Below are 20,140 nucleotides of genomic sequence, written 5' to 3'. Positions count from 1 at the left end.
TAAAGTAAACAATAAATGCTATCTAAATATCAGCTGTTAACATTATGATGGTGTCTGGCCACACTGGCAATTACTCAGTCAACTCTCTTTATAGAATGTTCTGTGGGAAATACAAAAGAAGTAGAAGACATAATACCTGCCCTCAAGGAGCCTAAAATTTTGTTTGCTGAGGTAAGATGACATCCATTAAATAACTTGAGATGAAAAGTAAATAAAATATAATTTAGTCCAAACCATATGTCAAGTGCTGAGAGAATGTACTACTATGGTAGTGATCATTTAGATTGGAAAAAGTCTTGAGCATTCTCTTGAAGAAGCAATGGGCATATATTAGGTGCTGAATAAAACACTTGCATATGGCTTCTTTATAAAAGCAAAAACATATAAATCAAACAGGTGATGCTCTTTGGGAAAAAAAGATCTTGCCTTATTAATTTTTAAATTGAAACTGAAACCCCATTAGCTAATGAAAATACAACTGTCCGAGATGTACTTGATGAAAAAGATTTAAAATGTAAAGTAAACTAGCATTATTTTGTTAATACAAAAGTATTGCCATATTCTAAAATAAATTTTAAAACCAGAAGCTTATGATTCCCTTAAAATATTTTTTTCCAGTAAAATTTTGTGCAAATTGGAGGAAAAAACACCTTTTAATTACTTAAGAGGCATAATTGCCTTCCGTCTTCTATTAAAAACAGGTATGCTTATCAAAAACACTTAAAATAGTGTTAACGGAGCTTATTATTCTTGGTTTCTTAGTCAGTTATAATTATTGTTATTATGTTAAAGTAAAGATGTAATTAAATTGGCAGGTACTGAACACGTTCCAAAGTTATGAATTATTATTTTTGGTGATATATTGTTTTTGTGCCTCTTTGCTTTTTAATCTGCAATATGACTTTTTCTCATCCAAATGCATACCTTCTATATTTCTTTACTTTAAATAAGTGGGTGATAATTAATGCTTTCCCAATGGTTTTGCCTAAAAAATAAGATGGTTCCATAAATTTAGGCAACTCTTCTGATAAGTTGATCCTCATCCTTGTACATGAGAACAATAGTTCCTAAATGGAGACAGCACTAAATTAGGCAAGAGATGAATAGATGCCCTTCCTACTACTGCTAGTTTAACTAAATGAGCAGCAATTGAGAATTGTTCTTTAAGACTGAAGTAATGAATCCAAGTGATTGCTTCAAGAACACTTGGGAGAAAAAAAGAAAGAAAAGAAGAGAAAAAAGGAAAGACAAGGAAAGAAAATTAATAGCTATGCAAATAAGTGTCATGCTACAGGATTTGTTAAATAAGTGTGCATATCCATAAATATGTATTATAATGTGTGTATACACACACACACACACACACGCACACACATCTTCCTTGGGGGGGGGGGTGATCTCTCTTAAGAGCCTAGACTATAGGATAGGATAGGATACTGGGAAAGTAATATCAACAAGGATAAAATTTAACTGTCTTAGGTATCTTTTAATTTTGAATTCAGCAATTCAAAACTTTGAATTTAAATTTAAAATGTGAATTTTAAGTTAAAATTATAAATATGTCTTAGTTGCATTTTATCTTTTACAGACATGCTAAGGAGTAAGGAAGGAAGAAATCAGTTTAATTCAATTCAACAAAATTTTGCATGTACCTGTGTGCAGAACATTGTGGACAACGTTGGTACAGAAGCAAAGTTTAGATAAAACATTGTCTTTGCTCTTATGTAGAGCTTTATATATAAGTGGCTATATAACGTATGTGGATAATTATAATAGAAAACATTACACTGGTATGTTCAAGATAGAGTGTTATGTGAAGCCTGAGGAACAAAAGGTCATTTATCAAATGAGAACAGGAAAGCCCATGAAAAGGAGGAGGCATTTGGGTTGGGCTTTAAAGGATGGGTAGAAATTCAACAAGCAAAAGATGAATAGATGGACAATCTGGACACAGGAAGCAATGTGGATAAAGGCATAAATGTAGGAAAAAGCAGGGCATGTTTAGGGTGGCAAAGACTGATCTAGTCTGACTAGAGCACAGGATATGCATTGCTGGGAATAGTAGGAGACAAGGCTGGAAAGGTAGGGACAGTGCCAAATTGCAGGGGATTGAATCCAAAGCCAAGGAGACTGACTTTTACTTGGTAGGCAATACAGTCACTAAAGGCTTTTTAGCAGAAGAGTAATGAATCCAGAATTAAAAGTAAAGAAAATTAGTCAGGCAATCGCCTAAAGTATAAATCAGAAAAGGGATAGAATGGAGCACAGGCCAATTGCAATCATAGTCTATACTAGAACAGTGATAAGAAGAAGAGAGGAGGGGAAGCTTCCTTCAAAGCTCAGCTCAGGCACCACCTCCATGAGATGTCCTTTAAGGATCTCCCCAAATTGTTAGTTTCCCCACAAATTATTGTGTATTTACTTTGTATGTGTTTTCTATCTACATGTCATTCTGCTCCCCACCCCAACTTATGTAAGTCACTTAAGGATGAGAACTTTTTTATTTTTCTAGGATAACATTATTGATGTTGGGACTAGAAAGGAACTTAGAGGCCATTTACGAAGAATTGTCAATGGTAGCATGTAAAAGGAGTCAGAAGACCTGGATTCAAATATTGGTACTACCATCTATTGCTTGTGTGACCTTGAGAAAGTCACTCAACTTCTCTCCCTACAGAGAAAATATAGCATAATTATGTTGCGTGGAAGATCAGTTCAATGAACACCACTTTCATTCCTTCCTTAAGCTCATATTTATGAGCAAGTCTTAGAGTGGTATGGAATACTATCTTTCAAGGAATCCTGAAGCCATTCTCCCTTAAAAAAATAAAGATAAAGCAAGATTAAAGTTGTTCTGGAGCACTAATGAACTATCCCCCAAAAGGCATTCACCTGATAGAACACAAAGAGAAAAAAAGAAAGAGGGAAAAAACCATATGTACAAAAACCATTTATAGCTGCTTTCTTTGATATAGCTAAGAACTGGAAACTAAAAGGGTGTCCATCAACTGAGAAATGGATGAAAATTATGATTATAGTAGAATATTTCATGTGTCATAAAATAAGAATGGCTTCAGAGAATCCTATGAAGGCTTGTATGAACTAATACAGAGCAAAGTGAACAGAATCAAGTGAACAATTTATAAAATAATAAGCAACACTGTAAAAAGAAATAACTTTGAAAGATTTAAGAACTCTAATCAATGTAAGGACCAACCATGACTCTAGAGAACTAATGATAAAGCATGCTAACCACCTTCCTCATAGAGAGGTGATGGACTCAAGTTGCAGAAAGACACATACTTTTAGGACACAGTTGATGTGTGGACATGATTTGCTGATATTTATTACAAAAGTCTTCTTTTTTCTTAACTAAAGACAGAGTTGCCAAAAGAAGGGGCAGAAAAGGAGGGAAGGGAGAAAGGGAGAAAAGGAAGAAAAAGGAGAAAGGGTGAGAGAAAAAAGAGAGAGAAGAGAGAGGAAGGGAAAAAAAGAAAAGAGGATCATTGAAATTTGTTTTTGAAATGCACAAAAAGGAAAAGAAGGGAGACCAGAAGAAATCACAGACAAGGAGTACACCTTTGAAAGTAACATGCTGAATTTATTATATATTAAAAAAGAAAAGCATGCTGAATAAAATAGGGACTTAAAATTTCACATTCTCTTTCTGTTCTACTATGTATATGGAAGTGCTCATATAAGTGGTTTGTTAAGTTCAGAATTTTTTAAAATGGGGAAAAAAGCTTTGTCTGAGTATACACCATCCGATACCTTTTTCTCCTGCCCCCACAATACTTCAAGCACTGACTTGAAGAAAGGCAAAAGAAGGAGTGAACCAGATAGCCTACAATCTGGAAAATCACTCTTAATCACAGAAGAAAGAATTAATTTTATCCAATATGGTATTTGTCTTCTCTAGACAATGTACTGAAGTCTGAAATAGCTTTCTGTCTCACCAGCAGATATTATTATCTTCCAATTATTTGTCAAATAATATTCACAAAACAGATAAAAGCTGAAATATTTATGTTGTCAGTTCTCAAAATTTGACTTCCAAGAACTCATGAAAAGTATTTCCAAGTAGATAATATTTCCTTGTAGAACTCATTCTACTTAGTGGTTCTAAGAGTTCCCATCTCAGGCAGAAAAACATCTTATGAATTAGTGTTTGTTTTATAGATTTTACTTTTACTGATTTTTAGCAATTATGCAAAATCCATTACAAATTTTATTCCTTAGCCAATTTATGTCACCCCATCTGCCACTAACCCTAAATGATGTGACCGTGGACAAGTGATTTAACCTCTCTGACCACCACTCTTCTCGTCTGTAAAATGTGAGACGAGAAACTTTCTAAAAGGTCTAAAACACCAAAACTAAAACAGAGCAATGGTAATTCAGGCCCTTTTCACCTCTCCCTAGACTACTGCAACAGCTTCCTAACTGGTCTCCTGCCTCAAGTCCTCCATTTTAATCCATCCTCCAAACAGATGCCCAAGTGATTTTTTTGAAAGTACAGGGCTGACCATTTCATTCACCTACTCAATAAATTTCAAATGCCTCAGAATCAAGTTGTTGTTCAGTCATTTCAGTCATAACCAAATTTTCATGATCCAATTTGGGGTTTTCTTCATAAAGATACTAGAATAGTTTGCCATTTCCTTCTCCATTGGATCCAGTGAATCAATTTTGTCAGGTAATCAGATTTGCCCAGGGTCAGATAGCTAAGAAGTGTCTGAGGCTGTATTTGAACTCCGGTTTTCCTGCCTCCAGGCCTAGCACTCTGTCCATGGAGTCACCAGCTTCTGCTTTCAAGAATCAAGTACAAACTCTTCTGTTCATCAATTAAAGCCCTTCACAAACTGGCTACCTTCTGTCCTTCCTGGTATTTCTCGCTATTCCTCACACATAACACTATCTTTCATATCAATATCCTACACTGACTATCTTCCATACCTAGTATGCACTCCCTCCCTTCTTACCTCCATCCCTTAAGAATTCTTTGTCTCCTTCAAAGTTCAGCGTAAGAATCACATTCTACATGAAGCCTTTCCTTGTGTCTCAGTGGCTAGTGCCCTCCCCAGACCAATTACCTGGTTATTTCCATTGCATATATTTTGCATTTTATTTATTAAATGTTGGCACTTCCTTGAGGGCAGGGGCAATTTCGTTTTTGTTTTTGTATGCCTAGTACCTAACACAATGATGGGTACCAGTAGGTGCTTACTGTCTGACTGATAATTGATATACAAATAACTCATAAATTTGGTACTTTCAAATCCATCTGGCTTCCCCAATTTGGGGAAAGTCTTGTAAATTAAGTACCACCTAAGGTTACTGGCTCAATGATTCAGGATATTCAGAAACCAAAAGTCTCTTTTTAGAAACATAAACTGCACGTATCATGTTATATTAAGAATGGTACTGTAGACTGACAATATACTTGAACAAAATATTGGCTTAGCTTGATAAATAGTCTTGAACAAAATCAAGACTATTTATCAAGCTAAGCCAATATTTTTATCAGCTAAAACGGATTCTGTATGATTTCAAATTCTGTACAATAGTATAAAAATAAAGCATAGCCTGTGTTTGTGGAAAAATCAGAAAAGTACCTAGAGTAAAAGTTTTAGTATTTTTAGGGAAAGTAAGGCACTGTAAGGAAGGCCTAAAAATCCAGGCAAACAAAAAATTTAATTATATGTAGTGGTAACTAGGAAGCAACCAAAAAGGTATTATCTTTAAAATATTATAATTTTCTATACAAAAATTCAGAATAGCAAAATTAGAAAAGTAATTTTCTGGGACATGGTTCTGAAGGCTTAAAATACAGGCGTTCTTCCAGGAATGTATACAAAAGTAGTTCCCATTTTTGTTCACTTCTCAAACAGAAACACAGCAAGATGGAAATAGAATAGATGCCCAAACAACTTATTCTTCCCACCATGTAGCAATGATGGGACGAGAAGGAAAAAACTGGTAGAAAATCCAAGCATCAGAGTCCTGGCTATTATTGCTTCAGTCAACATAAAACAATTTACCGTACCAAATTTTAAGATGAAAGGAGTGCCCTGTTACTTAGTAATATTACTTTGCATTGTCAACAGTAAGACATAAGAAGAGTACAAACTCAATGCACCAAATGTCTCCCAGCATGGGAATTCCCTCCAACACCACAGACAGCAACACATATATGACATGGTAGATAAGACTGGGAATTGCCTGAAGTACACAGAGGTTAAATGGCTTACCCAGAGTCACACAGCTTGTACATGTCAGAAGCAGTATATGAACCTGGTCTTCCTGACTCCAAGCCCAGAACACTAGCAGCTGTGTCAGATAGACCACCAATACTTGTTTTATGTAGACTGGGCATGCTTCCTTTAAAGGGCCTGGGACAGGGGGAACAGCTGGTCTTTTGGATTTTGTTGGTGTGGGGGAACAGAACTTGAATCATAGGGTTTGATTTTTTTAACTGCCTGAGGCATAAAAAGCCCATCCTACAGGAAACTGGCTCCCAGACGTTAAGCAGACTTTCCACTGCCCCAAGAAGACACCTTTTTGACACAGCATAGCCACTACATGGTGAACACAGAAACAGAGTGGTGAGGCATTTCATAAGACCTATTCATCAGAAATTTTATCCTTTTAAAACTTTATTATAAGTAAAGTCATTTCATGGCAGTTAATGGTCAATGAATATTTCTTTCACAGCATGCCAATTCCAAACCTGAGTCAGTGGGCTAGCCCGAGTTTTCAATGAGGAATTATCTCTGGTTTTATGAAGGAGGTAAGAGGGGAAATTGTTACTTACTTTAAAGATATTTGTTTTAGAGCTAACTTTTTTTTAGTAGTTCATATATTCTGTGAAATAAGGTATGCCTCTCAATGGTTTGAAAGGCCTAGGATAGATACTGAAAATGTATCATGCGTCAAAGTACCTTAAGAATTTTCTACCAAAAACTAGTAAAATTACAAAGAAAATAACAGATTATATCTAGAAGAGCCCTAACAGAACATTAGTCTAGTACAATCTTATAATTTTACAGTTGTAAAAACAGAGGGCCAAACTGAGGGGAAAATGAAGACTTGTCTAAAGTAACACAGAATAAGTGGCAAAGCCTAGACTACAACCAATGTCTGGTGACTCTCATTCTAGTATACTTTTTATTGTATACTATTTTCAATTAATTAATTTGATTCAATTAATTAAATTGAATTTAGGAAACATATATTTGCATTGTATTGTATGTTTATTTTGTTAAACATTTTCTATTTCTATTATTTGAATATTTTATTTTTTCCAATTACATGTAAAAAATTTTAACATTCACTTTTAAAATTTTGAGTTGCAAATTTTCTCCCTCCTTTCCTTCCTTCCCCCCTCATTAAGAAGACAAGCAATTTGATACAGGCTATCCATATGCAGTCACACAAAACATACTTCCATATTAATCATGTTGCAAAAGAAAAATAAAAAAAGCAAGAAAAATAAAGTTTAAAAAAGTGTGCTTCAATCTGCATTCAGACTCCATCAGTTCTTTCTCTGGAGATGGATAGCAACTTTCATCATGAGTCCTTCAGAATTGTCCTAAATCACTATATTGCTGAGAATAGCTAAGTCATTCACAGTTGATCATTATACGATATCACTGTTACTGTGTACAATGTTCTCCTGGTTCTGCTTACTTCACTTTGTATCAGTTCACGTAAGTCTTTCCAGGTTTTTCAGAAAGCATCCTGCTCATCATTTCTTATAGCATAATAATATTCCATCACAATCATATACCACAACTTGTTCAGTCATTTCACAATTGATGGACTTGTTCAGTTATTTCACAATCAATTCACAGTTGATGGACATCCCCTCAATTTCCAATCGATGACTGATTTAGTGATTTCACAAGCAATTCACAATTGATAGACATCCCCTGAATTTCCAATTCTTTGCCACCACAAAAGGAGATGCTATAAATATTTTTGTACAAATGCATCTTTTTCCTTTTTTTAAAATCTCTTTGGGATACAGACCTTGTAGTGGTACTATTGTGTAAAATGGTATTCACAGTTTTATAGCCTTTTGGTCATAGTTCCAAATCGCTCTCCAGAATGGTTGGATCAGTTTACAACTCTATCAACAGTGCCAATTTTCTCACATCCCCTCCAAGATTTGTCATTTTCTTTTTCTGTCTATTAGCTGACCTGATCGTTGTGGGGTGGTATCTCAGAGTTGTTTTAATTTATATTTCTCTAATCAATAGTGATTTAGAGCATTTTTTCATATACAATAGATAGTTTTGGTTCTTCATTTGAAAAGTGCCTCTTCATATCCTTTGAGTATTTGTCAATTGGTGAATGACTTGTATTTTTGTAAATTTGACTCAGTTCCTTATAAATTTGAGAAATGAGACCTTTATCACATAAATTTGCTATAAAATTGTTTTCCTGGTTTTCTGCTTTTTTCTCTAATCCTGGTTGCGCTGGTTTTCTTTGTGCAAAACCTTTTTAATTTAATGTAATCAAAATCATCAATATTACATCCCAATGTTCTCTATCTCTTGTACGATCATATAGTTTTCCCTTATCAATAGATCTGACAGGTAAAGTATTCTATTCTCCCTTAATGTGTTTATAGTATCACCCATCATGTCTAAATCATGTACCCATTTTGACCTTATCTTGCTATACTTTGTGAGATATTGGTCTATACTTAGTTTCTGCCAAACTTTTCCAGTTTTCCCAGCAGTTTTTATTAAATAGTGAGTTCTTATTCCAAAAGCTTGTATCTTTAGGTTTATTAAACACTAGATTACTACGTTCACTTACTATTGTGTATTATGTATGTATTCTATTCCACTGATCTACTACTCTATTGCTTATCCAATACAAGATTTTTTTTAAAATGATAACTGCTTTATAATACACTCTGAGATCTAGTATGGCTAGGCTGCCACCTGCCTTCATATTTTTTTTAGGAAATACATATTTGGACAACAACTCATTGGACTAGATGTTCCTATATAATGATAAATAAGACATGATTCCTGGCCACAAGTTTCATATAAACTGAAAAATTACATCTACAATCTGGCAGAGGATATAAGATATGTAGGGATACAGACTGGACACGATTTCATTCGCATAGGGACTTCCTAGTGAGGAATTCCCCTTACTCTTATCCTGCAGGGTCCTATGTTATTTTCCTATTACTTTGGACTACCTCTTTAATAAAGCTTCTTTCCTTTCATACATCCCACAAGAAAAGGAATAAGTGACTTGGCATTGTACTTTAGAAAGTTGCTGGTTCCTAATTTATAGTGCTCTTTCTATATGTACTATAGGTACCTACATTGTCATTAAGTTCTAGCTCAATAACTTTTAATGCTGATATTTAGAAATAAGTTTCAGGATCTTAAGGGTTTAAGGGTTGATTTGCATCTACCTATGAAAAGAGTGATAGGATGGAATAGAGAAGGAAGAATTAATGACAAAGACCTTAGAGGGATTGGGGTTGTCTGTTTGTTTCTCCCTCTTGAGAGGTATGGTATTCAAGAAATGTAGGAAAGCTTGAGCTGCACCAACCAGTACTTTCTGGATTCCAGAGCTATTAATCTAACCATCATTATTTACTAAACACAATGAAATCTTGTCCTCTAGTTAGTACATTTTACTGATTTTTAAGATACATTTTTTTGGAGGCAGCTAGGTGGCGCAGTGGATAGAGCACCAGCCCTGGAGTCAGGAGGACCTGAGTTCAAATTCAGCCTCAGACACATAACACTCACTAGCTGTGTGACCCTGGGCAAGTCACTTAACCCCACTGCCTAGCCAAAAATATATAAATGAATAGATAGATAGATAGATAAATAAATAACTTCTTTTGAACTTCTGTCTTTAAAAAAAAAAAAAACTTAAGGTCAAATTCTGTGAAATACAATTCCAAAAACATATTTTAAGGACTATTATCTGCTCCAGGGCTCTTGAAGGAACATGTGAAATTAAAGGGTGTTTTGGTATTTATGGAACATGTATTTAAGTGGTTGATTGTACAAAATAGCTGATTAATCTTTCTGGAAGTTTTCTGCCTAGAAATGAGCATTGATTAATCAACTTTCTGAAGACTGAAGATCTTCCTTCAAACTATTTTCATTATTTCCTCATGATTCAAATTCCGTGGGAAAGAGGAAGATCAGTTCCTGCTTTACCTTTCATTCAGAGTCTTCAGAATCTCTTCCTCTTTTGTGGTGATTCATGATTTGGCCACGCAGAAAATATTTGGGAGTATATAAATTGGTTTGCTTAAGAAGTCCACAGAAATCTCCTCTACAGTATGCTCAATAGAAGAGTCATTGCCTTTGTTTGAATATTTCCAGCGATGGAGAGCTCATTACCATTGATAAAGGGACACTGTGGAAAATGTTGGGAACCTTCATTTCTACATTTGTATAATGAAAGATGATGATAAGACCTGTTTTTCCTACCTTCAAAGGGAAGATTCCAAGGCCAGAATCCAGTAAGATATGTAAACCATTTTGTAAATTGTAGAGCTAAGAAATGTAGGCTGTGGTTATTGTTACTGGACACCTCTAATTATTCTAAAGCTGTCCCTAATCTAAAGCTCCTTCATGATAACTTTCATCTATTCATTCTAGATCTGCCTCCTGGGGCCATAGTCCTTCTGTATCACAATGTTTTACATATTTGAAGGGAACTGTTTTGTTCTATCCTAGTCTCCATTTTCAATTTTACTCCATGGCTTGTTCTCTAAGACTAAATATTCCCAGAAGCATTAACATCCATAGCTTCTAGACATTTATCATCCTGGTGGTCCTCCTCCAGAGGTGTTCTCATTTATAAATGCCACTCTAAAAGGTATTATGCCTAAAACTAAATACTGTACACCAAATGTTTTCTGACATAATATACAGTGGGACAATTATCTCCTTCATCATAGACCTTCTATTTCTATTGATAGAATCTAAAATGACATTAGCTTCTTTTTCTTCTTCCTCTTTTTTTTTTTTGGCAGCCATGTCAAATGTACTATTAGCTCACAGTGAACTCAAAAGTCAAATAAAATTCACAGGCACTATTGAGGTATTTAGCGCTGTGTCCCTCCCTCCCCATTAATTGAACCCAGAGTGCCGTACTTGTGAATTTTGTCCGTTGCTGTTGTTCTTGTTGTTGTTGTTTCTTTGTCTCATCCCTCACTGGCAGCTGCTACCTGTTGTTGCTATCAGTATACCTACTTCTATCAGCTCCTCCATTCTTTACTAATTATACATGGACCAGGAAACCAGGTACCTAAGCTTATTAGAGCTGTACCTGAAAATTATAAAATGGGCTTAGATTCTTAAAATCTAGCCACTGCTTACCCATGTTCAGACTCCTTAAGAGTCTGCCTAATATGATGGATGTTCTAATAAATCTTGTCTTTGGCTGAAAGAAGGCTTGGGTTGAATTCTTTTGGGCACGACCCGCGTGTTGTGATACTGGGGCCCCAGCACCCCTAAATCCCTCCTTAAACCGCATCAGGAGGAGATGAGGAATTGTACCAGGGGGATTGTAGCAGGAAAGGAGAGAAGAGAGTACATTAGAAAGATGTTGCAAAGGTATAATCTGTAGACCTTGGCAACAAATTAGACATTGCCTACGAGAATAAGGAGTTCAGGATGACATCTAGGTTGTGAGCCTGGGGGCCTGGGAAGTGGTAGTGCCCTAGTAATAATAGGGAAGTTTGGAAGAGGGGAGGGTTTAAGGGTGAAGATGATGAGTTCAGTTTTAGATACGTTGAGTTAAAGATGTCTGTTGGATATCCAATGAGAGATAACAAAGGCAGTTGGAGATGGGAAGAGCAAGAGTTGTAAAAAGTTAAAGAGGGCTGTTAGAAAAATAAAAGAAGATAAGAAAAAAAGAGGGGACTTTTGAGGGAGGGTAAGAACATCCATAATGGTTATTTTAAATCTCAGATCTAGACCCTGCCTCTAAGAGTCCAAGGTGACAAAAATAAAATAGTGGGACAGAATCTACTCTAGGGAATGTTAGAGGAGAAAACCAATCACATTGTTAAGAGAAGTAACTCTACAAACAGTTTTTATGGGAAACCCAATAAAGGTTAGATCTCTAACAGGAAAGGATCTTATTCCTCTAGAGGGGAAAGATCTGTATAATTAGAATGGTTAACTCCCTAAAGGTAATTACCTGTTCATATGACCAGCAGAGAAAAGGGAAGTGATAACAGAAACTTTTATAGTGCTAAAAACCTAAAATAAACCTTATCGGGTTTATCTCGTATCCTTCTGGTCAGCTTTTTACTAGGAGATAAAAAACAAGTCAGATAAACTATTCCATATTAAAAAGTCTACGCCTTATCACTTCCCAGGTAGCATTTTAACAGGATTTTCCTTGGGAAAAATCTTAACTCATAGAAGCAGGATAACAGCGGAGACTTTGAGCTCTAAAGCAGGATAGTAATAAAAGGCAGGGTTTCTGAAACACCTCAAAGTGTCCAGATCTGCTTGGTGCTCCCTCACACAAACCATCCTTGAAAGCCTAATATATTCAAATAATGTAGAACAGGAGTTCCCAACTTGGGATAGAGAAGCTTTTCAACAGAGTATAGGGAATATTTGACAAACAGCTATATAATCTTAATAGAATTAATTAATCCCTTTTATTTCTCAGGTACATATGTGTGACAAACTCCAGAATTCATTTCTTTTCCTAATGATTAGAAATTTGGGAAGGTTTACTGAGAAAAAGATAATAGGCAGCTAAGTGGCACAGTGGATAGAAAGCCAGGTCTGGAATCAGGAAGACCTGAGTTCAAATTCAATCTCAGACACTTACTAGCTGTATGACCCTGGACAAGTCACTTAACCTTGTTTGCCTCAGTTTCCCTCATCTATGAAATGGGCTAGAGAAGGAAATAGCAAACCACTCTAGTATCTTTGCAAAAGAAAATCCCAGATGGGTCATGAAGAGTCAAATATCACTGAAAAAACTGGACATTAACAACAAAGGAAAATAGATTAAAAGGCAAGGCAACAAGTATTCATTAAGGGATTACTAAATGACAGGCACTATCCTGAGGATACAAAGAAGGCTAGTTCCTGCCTTTGAGAAGTTTACTTTCCAATGGGGGTAGACAAAATACAAAAGGGAGCTGAAAGTAGGGGAAGAGTAGGTATGCACACAGGGGCAAGATGTCAAAGTCCTGAAAGTCAGAAGCAGAGCAATGAGGGGAACTAAAACCGAAAAAAAAAAAAAATTTTTTTAAATTTTAAAAAATTTAAAAAAAAGAAAATTATAAAATGCACCTAAAGATTTCTCCTATGAGTAAAGCTCCCAAGGTTTATTATTCAGACTTTATGACATTTTTGGATGCTCAAAAGTCCTTTTTTGCTCCATTACTGATTTTTGACTGTGTGAAAACGTAATTAAGATTGTTAAAGAAGTGACCCCTATACAACTGAAATATTGCTTAAAGACCTAAAAACCTTTTTTCCCACATAAGGAAGAAAAGCTAGTATAATAGATGCAGAGTCCCAAGCTTTTATGACTATACTCAAAATGAAACCATTCTTTACCACATCTTAAACTGCTAAGTCAATGGGGAATGAAACCAAAAATGACAGATGTGTAAAGTATCTCAAGCAATTTAACTAAAAGGCTGACACAGAGACTAAAAAGTAGCTTTAATAAACAAAATATGATTACCTCATGGTAGAAGCATCTGTCAGAAAGCAGGAAGTATGAGTTCTATTAAGATCATAAAGGATGAAAATGACAGAATTTTAGAGTTGGAAAGGCCTTTAGGTATTATCTAGTCCAACTTTATACACAGTAAAGGAATCATTTCTCCAACATCCTTGTCAGGTAGCTTATCTAAATTTTAGTTAAATATTCATTACCCCATAAGGCAGCCCATGTGTTCATTGGACAATGTCGCTTGTTAGAGAGTCCTTCTTATAAACACACAGAGAAAAAAAGTCTCCCATTGTTTAGAAGACGATTGATTCATAAATATCCTACTTAATAATATGGCCAATAATTTCATTTTTATTTTCTATAATTTTAATAGGGTTTGACAACCAGGGCCGTTGTAAAGGGAAAAGATATCTTTCGCAGAGTATTCTAGGTATCAGTTCTTGCCCCTGTTTAACATCTTTATCAATGACTTGGACAAAGAAGGCACACCTGTAAAATTCTCAGATGAAATAATACTTGGATGACAGAGGAAGGATCTAAAGTGATTTTGACAAGCTAAAACAAACAATGGGATAAAATAAGCAAGAGAACTAATAGGGCTAAATATTAAAGTCTTAAACTTAGGCTCAACAAAATCAATATCACAAGTGTAAATTGGGGGAGGTGTGGTTAAATTAAGTGTTTAACTGAAAATGGTCTGGGAGATTTAGCTGCCTTCAAGATCAAAATAAGCCAATTATTTCATACAGCAACCATACAGCTAAGTAGAGCCAAGGTTGCAATAAGTGTGGAATAGCAGCTAGGATGAAGGATGTGATTTTCTGTTATACTTTGCCTGGGTTAGACCACATCTGGAGTATTGTAATCAATTCTGGATACCATATTGAAAAGTTAGAGAGTATGTAGGAGCAGCAACCAAGATGATGAATGATCTCAAGATAAAGATGAGAAAATAAGAAATGTTTATCCTAGGGATGTTTATACTGGAGAAAAGAATACTAAGGAGGGACTTGAGAGTGGTCTTAAAATATGTGAAGAATTATCATACAGAAAAGGGATCAGACTTGGCCCCAGAGGGAAAAGCAACAGGGGAAATATAGCTAGAACTTGCAAACAGGAATATTTAAGCTTAATGTAAGGTAAAACTTCCTAGCAATTAGTGTTATCCAAAATAAAACTGGGTTGCTTTGTGAGACAGAACTATATCCAGCAATTTTAGTATCTGGAGAAAGCTTCAAAAAGTACAGTTAGGGAAAGTAGCATGATTTGCATCATATTAGAAACACAAACAATAAGAACCACCTCATTATGTCAATAGACACAGAAATGCTTATAATAAAATGTAACACATCTTTATCTAAAAGGACTTAAAAGTGGGAATAAATGGATTGTTCTACAATATGACAAATGCTATCTAACACTAAAAGCTAGCAATGTCTATAATTGTTAAATACCTAGAGACATTCCCAATAAAATCAAAGGTAAAAAAAAAAAGATGCACATTGTCACCACTATCATTAATGCTCTAGAAATGCTAGCAATGTTAATAAGGCAAGAAAAAGAAATTGGGGGAATAAACATAAGCCAAGAAGAAACGAAAGTACTGCTTTTAACAGATTACATGATTGTTTACTTAGAGAATCTTAAAGATCAAAGTAAAAATTGAAATAATTATTTACTTCAACATAATAGGATATAAAAATAAACACATAAAAATCATTAGCTTGTCCTTGCATTATCAACAAATGTAGCAGGGAAAGAAAAATACACTTTTTTCAAAATAACTAAAAAATATAAAATATCTGGTAGTATATCTATTAAGGCATACACAGGAATTATATGACTACAATTGCAAATCACTCATTATATTACTAAAGGAAATGTTAAAATTTTTAAAAAATTTTATTGTTCATGGTTGTGGTGTACTATATAATAAAATGAGAGTACTACCATACTTAATTTACAGATTCAGTTCTATGTCAATGGAACTGCCAAAGGATAATTTTATAGAACTAGAAAAAATAACAACAAAATTCATCTGGAAAAACAAATGGTCAAGACTCTCAAATGAATTTTTTTTTTAAGTAGGAAGGAAGAGGACCTAGCAGTAAATGGTATTAAACCATAATGCAAAGTTGTCATCATCTAAACTAATTGGTACATGTTCAAAAAAATTGACCAGTTGAACAGACTAGGTACTAAGAGCCTGAAGAAAGCAAACATACTAAGTGTAAACAACTAGGGTAAAGACTTACTGTTTTATAGAAACTATTGGGAAAATCATAAAGCAGTCTAGCAGAAATTAGATTTAGGCAAAGTTGTGCTGGAGCCAGCTCTAAATGGCTTGTGAGAGCCATTGCTAAATTTTCAATGTGAACATTTACAACTCAGAAATCAGCAGTCACTAAAATGCAGGGCTTGATTTATTGTCTTATTGATTGCCAAGAATTAAATAAACATTGACAACACAGATTAAACTTAAAAATGTGTAAGTATGTATGTATACTCCCACTGAGTCTGATTGTTAAACATATACCAGCACATCGCTGTATTACTTATGCTGTTTGAGCTCAGCAGGAGTACAATAGAAGGTGAAGTTATCACCAGACTAGAAGCCTGCTGACTGTAGGCTAATAATAATTGGCACTTAAATAGCATGTTAAAGTTTGCAAAAAGCTTTACATCTTTTATCTCATTTGAACCTTACAACACTCCTCGTTTAAGCCAATATTTGACTCCAATGTTTACATTATGAAGTTTCTACTCAGCTCCAGTCATTTCATCATGATTGCTTGAAAATCCTCTCTTCTACAAGAGGACCATTTTTTTTTCCATGTAGGATTATATTCAGTTTTGCAGAGGAAGCCATTCTTGGCTATAAGCCCTTTCAATACTGTATTCCATGACTTTCCTTCCTTTACTGTAAATTTTAGCAAAGTCTTATAAAATTCTTCCTGTGGTAGCTTAGTATCTGCAATCTTTTTGGCTACTTGAAGTATTTTTTTGTTTTTTTGACTTGGTAGGTTTTGGTTTGGGCAATGACATTTCTTTGGGTTTTCAGTTTGGAGTTTGTCTCAGGAGATGATTAGCAGATTCTTTATATTTTCACTTTGCCCTTTGGTTCTAATATATCTAGGCAGTTTTTTGTTTATCACTTCTTGAAATATTTCACCTAGGCTTTTTTTGTTTGGTCATGGTTTTTGAGAATGATGATTTTTAAATTATTTCTCCTTCATCAGTTTTCTATGCCAGTTGTTTTTGACAGTAAATAGACAATATTTCTTATTTTATTATGGTAATTGCATTCTAAATCCTCTGTTTCATAAATATTTTTCTACCTTCTGTTCTAAGCTACTTTTCCTCCTTTATTTTTTTTTAATTCCAGAGCTCTTATTTCACTTCTTATCTCTTGCTTCATTTCTTCCAACTACACAGTCTTTATGGCCAAGCTATTGCTATTTCTATTCCTTGTGGAATTTCTCTCTTCTTTTAGGTTTACCTCTTGGGCTTCTCTTAATCCACAATATTTCTCTACTATATTGGTGTTTTCTTCTGTTTACTCATATTTCTTGTCTTAGTTCTTGGATTGGGACTTTGTGCCAGTAGCGGTCTTTTTCCTTTTAAGTATATGTGTATGGAATCAGTAGGCCCTGTTCGGTCCTGTTCACTTTGTATTCTGGATGCTACTGCTGCCATTCTGCTAGGGATAGTTATTACTAGGCCCCCATCCTTTGCCTAAATCTTTGGCTTCTTTTTCACTCTCTTGGTAGTTCACTCTAGGTGCCGGCCTTGGTCTGTCCATCTCCTTTCCCTAGCAAAATTCCCAGTCAGGAGGTGGTTCTATCTATTGCTATAATCCAAACAGGCCTGAACCAAATGGTGGAGATTTCACTGGTATCAGCCTCCTCTTATGAGGCTGCGGGGACCCTGAGGCTTTAAGGTGGCCTTGTCTTTTGCTATGACTCCCACAGCAAAGGTAAAATGGCTTATGCTAATCACACTGTAAATATGTGTTAGTCAGGATTTGAATCCAGGCACTCCTGACTCAAAAGACAGCCCTCTAGTCCCTCTGCCATCTTGCTTTTTTCATAAACCATTATATCACATTGAAAAAAGGAGATTATTTTGACTTTACTTTTTCCTTCGATTTATTTTTCTTGATTATTGCTAGATCTATAACTTTTAAAAAAACAGTGGTAACAATGAAAATCTTTGCTTCACCTCTGATCTTATTTTAAAAAGGTTTATAGTGTTTCTCAATTAAAAATGTTTACTCTTGACTTTAGATTAATTCTTTTTTCTCATAAAAAGAAAAAGTTCGTTTATTCTTATTTTAAAAACGATTCCACCTTATATTTGTGCTGCACTTTGACAAGGGCATTTTCTACATCTATTGTGATTATCATTGTCATCATTAAGATTTTTTTTTTTAACATAAGTTACCACAGTACCAGACATAGCATGGCAGGTGGATAGCCAGCCACAAAGCCAGGAACCCCTGGGTTTGCATCATGCCTCTAACATATACTAGTTATGTGACCCTAGCTAAGTCACTTAACTTCTTGGTGCTTCTAGGCAATTCTCTAAGTTGCAGAGAAGGTGCTAAATTGCATAGGTTGAGGAGGTTTACTCATTGAGGAGGCTGACATAACAACGTAATCACAGGTCTATTCCCTATCACATTTATAGTTTTCCTATTGCTAAATCATCCCTGCATTCCTGATGCTCCCATCAGATTTCAGGATAAAAAAAGAAAGAGTAAATACTCAATAAATGCATGCTTGATTTACCTATTTATCTCTGTAACTACTTCTTTTAACTTGCCACCATTCTTCAAGGCCTAAGTTTCCTACAGGTACAAGACCACAGGGTTTTGTTTCACTCCTTCCACTATATGTTCTCTGTGGCAGTAGCACATTCATTTCTTAGGTATAGAAAAGTGTTTTATGCAGCATAAGAGAAGAAAATTGAATAATGCGGGGAGGAAAGGTAAAAAGGAGAGGGTGAGGCAAGAGGGTATAGTTGCAGATTCAAAAGTTCAGTTTACAAAGTTTGATCCTGGTCTTCCCTGATCAACTGGATTGTTTTGACTGGTTAACTGAGCGCTCCTGAGTCTTGACTGTCTTATCTCACTCCATGGCTATTTCCTCCTGACTAATTTGTCTTCTAGGTATGAACTTGCATTTCCAGATGTGCCACAACCTAGCTCTATGTTATGGGCTTATCTAAAGTGACAAAAACTGGACTCCAAAAGCCGGTGGAGACTGGGCACCCATCCTTAGTCTTCACTTAAAGCCAATCACTGTATACCTCAGGGTTAGTCACAAGTCATTGAGCTTGTTTGCACCTCGTGCCCTTGAGTGGATCTCAAAAACTACATGTTGTTACTATAATTACAAACTAAGAATTCATGACTGTATCAAAGTCTCACCTCAACCTCCACAATAACAAGGCAGGTCCATTTTTACCACTAACACCCATATATGCATGTACACTCAAAGATCAGGTAGAATTCAAAATCTTGGATCTGAAAACAAAATTATTTTGGAATGAAGTGATATGGAGTTGAGGACATACAATTCAATTTGCTTAATGAAAACAGAATCTCTAAAGCACAAGAGAACAATTTTTTAGCTAAAAGCAGAGCTTTTTAGTAAATATAATAAATAGGATCTGAGGGAGAGAATTCACCCAAGATTGGAGAGAGGACATTACATAAGGTACAACAAAGAAAAAAAAAGTTCTTTTTCAGGGTCTATCCTAGGGCATTAAGTCTCTGTGAGAAATGTAAAGTGCTTAAAGGTAAATATATTTTATATTCTGGAAAATATTACAGAGGAGCTGAAAGCTTTAGCAGACTGATTCAAAATAGCAGAGCAGCAGGAAGATGAGAACAAAGACTTTAAAACCTAAAATCAATTTGATTTAGTTACTAGGATGAATATGATAGATATTAAAAATTTGGCATTAATTTATTTGAATCATCAAGGCTCTTCCTCTTTATAAGCTGATGTTATATGTGTGTCAGTTATGTAGACATGTAAGTATGTATTCTGTGTACTGAACTTACAAGAAACAACTTTTGGTGGGCAGCTTCAATTAATAGCTATGGGGGTTCTGTGTGCGTATGGAGTGAGACATGATCGCCTCTCTCCATGCATTTTCACTAACTGTTCCCTGTCCCTACAATTCTCTCCCTCCTCACCTTGATCTCCTGGCTTCCTTCACGTCCCTGCCAAAACCAAAAACCCACCTTTTTCAAGAAGCTTTTTCCAGTCCCCTTTAATGTCCTATTGATTAACTCTGATTTATCCTGTATCTATACCTGTTTGTACAGAATTTTTTTATGTTGTCTCCCCCATTACACTGTGAGCTTTGTGAGAGTGACTGTATTTTTGCCTTTCTTTTTATTCCAACAGTTCAACCCAGT

At 35.2% G+C, this 20,140-nt stretch overlaps 1 protein-coding gene across 14 annotated transcripts in view; it reads right to left on the bottom strand.

Moving 5' to 3' along the window:
• Nucleotides 1–20,140, bottom strand: part of LOC114045671 (bromodomain adjacent to zinc finger domain protein 2B) — a 342,755-nt gene that overhangs the window by 236,269 nt on the left and 86,346 nt on the right. The window lies entirely within an intron of this gene.

Source organism: Vombatus ursinus, unplaced genomic scaffold (assembly GCF_900497805.2).
Source record: "Vombatus ursinus unplaced genomic scaffold, bare-nosed wombat genome assembly UNPS02014779.1, whole genome shotgun sequence".
Taxonomy (NCBI): Eukaryota; Metazoa; Chordata; class Mammalia; order Diprotodontia; family Vombatidae; genus Vombatus; species Vombatus ursinus.
Note: the sequence above shows the minus strand (reverse complement) of the source record. Positions and strands in the feature narration are given on the sequence as shown.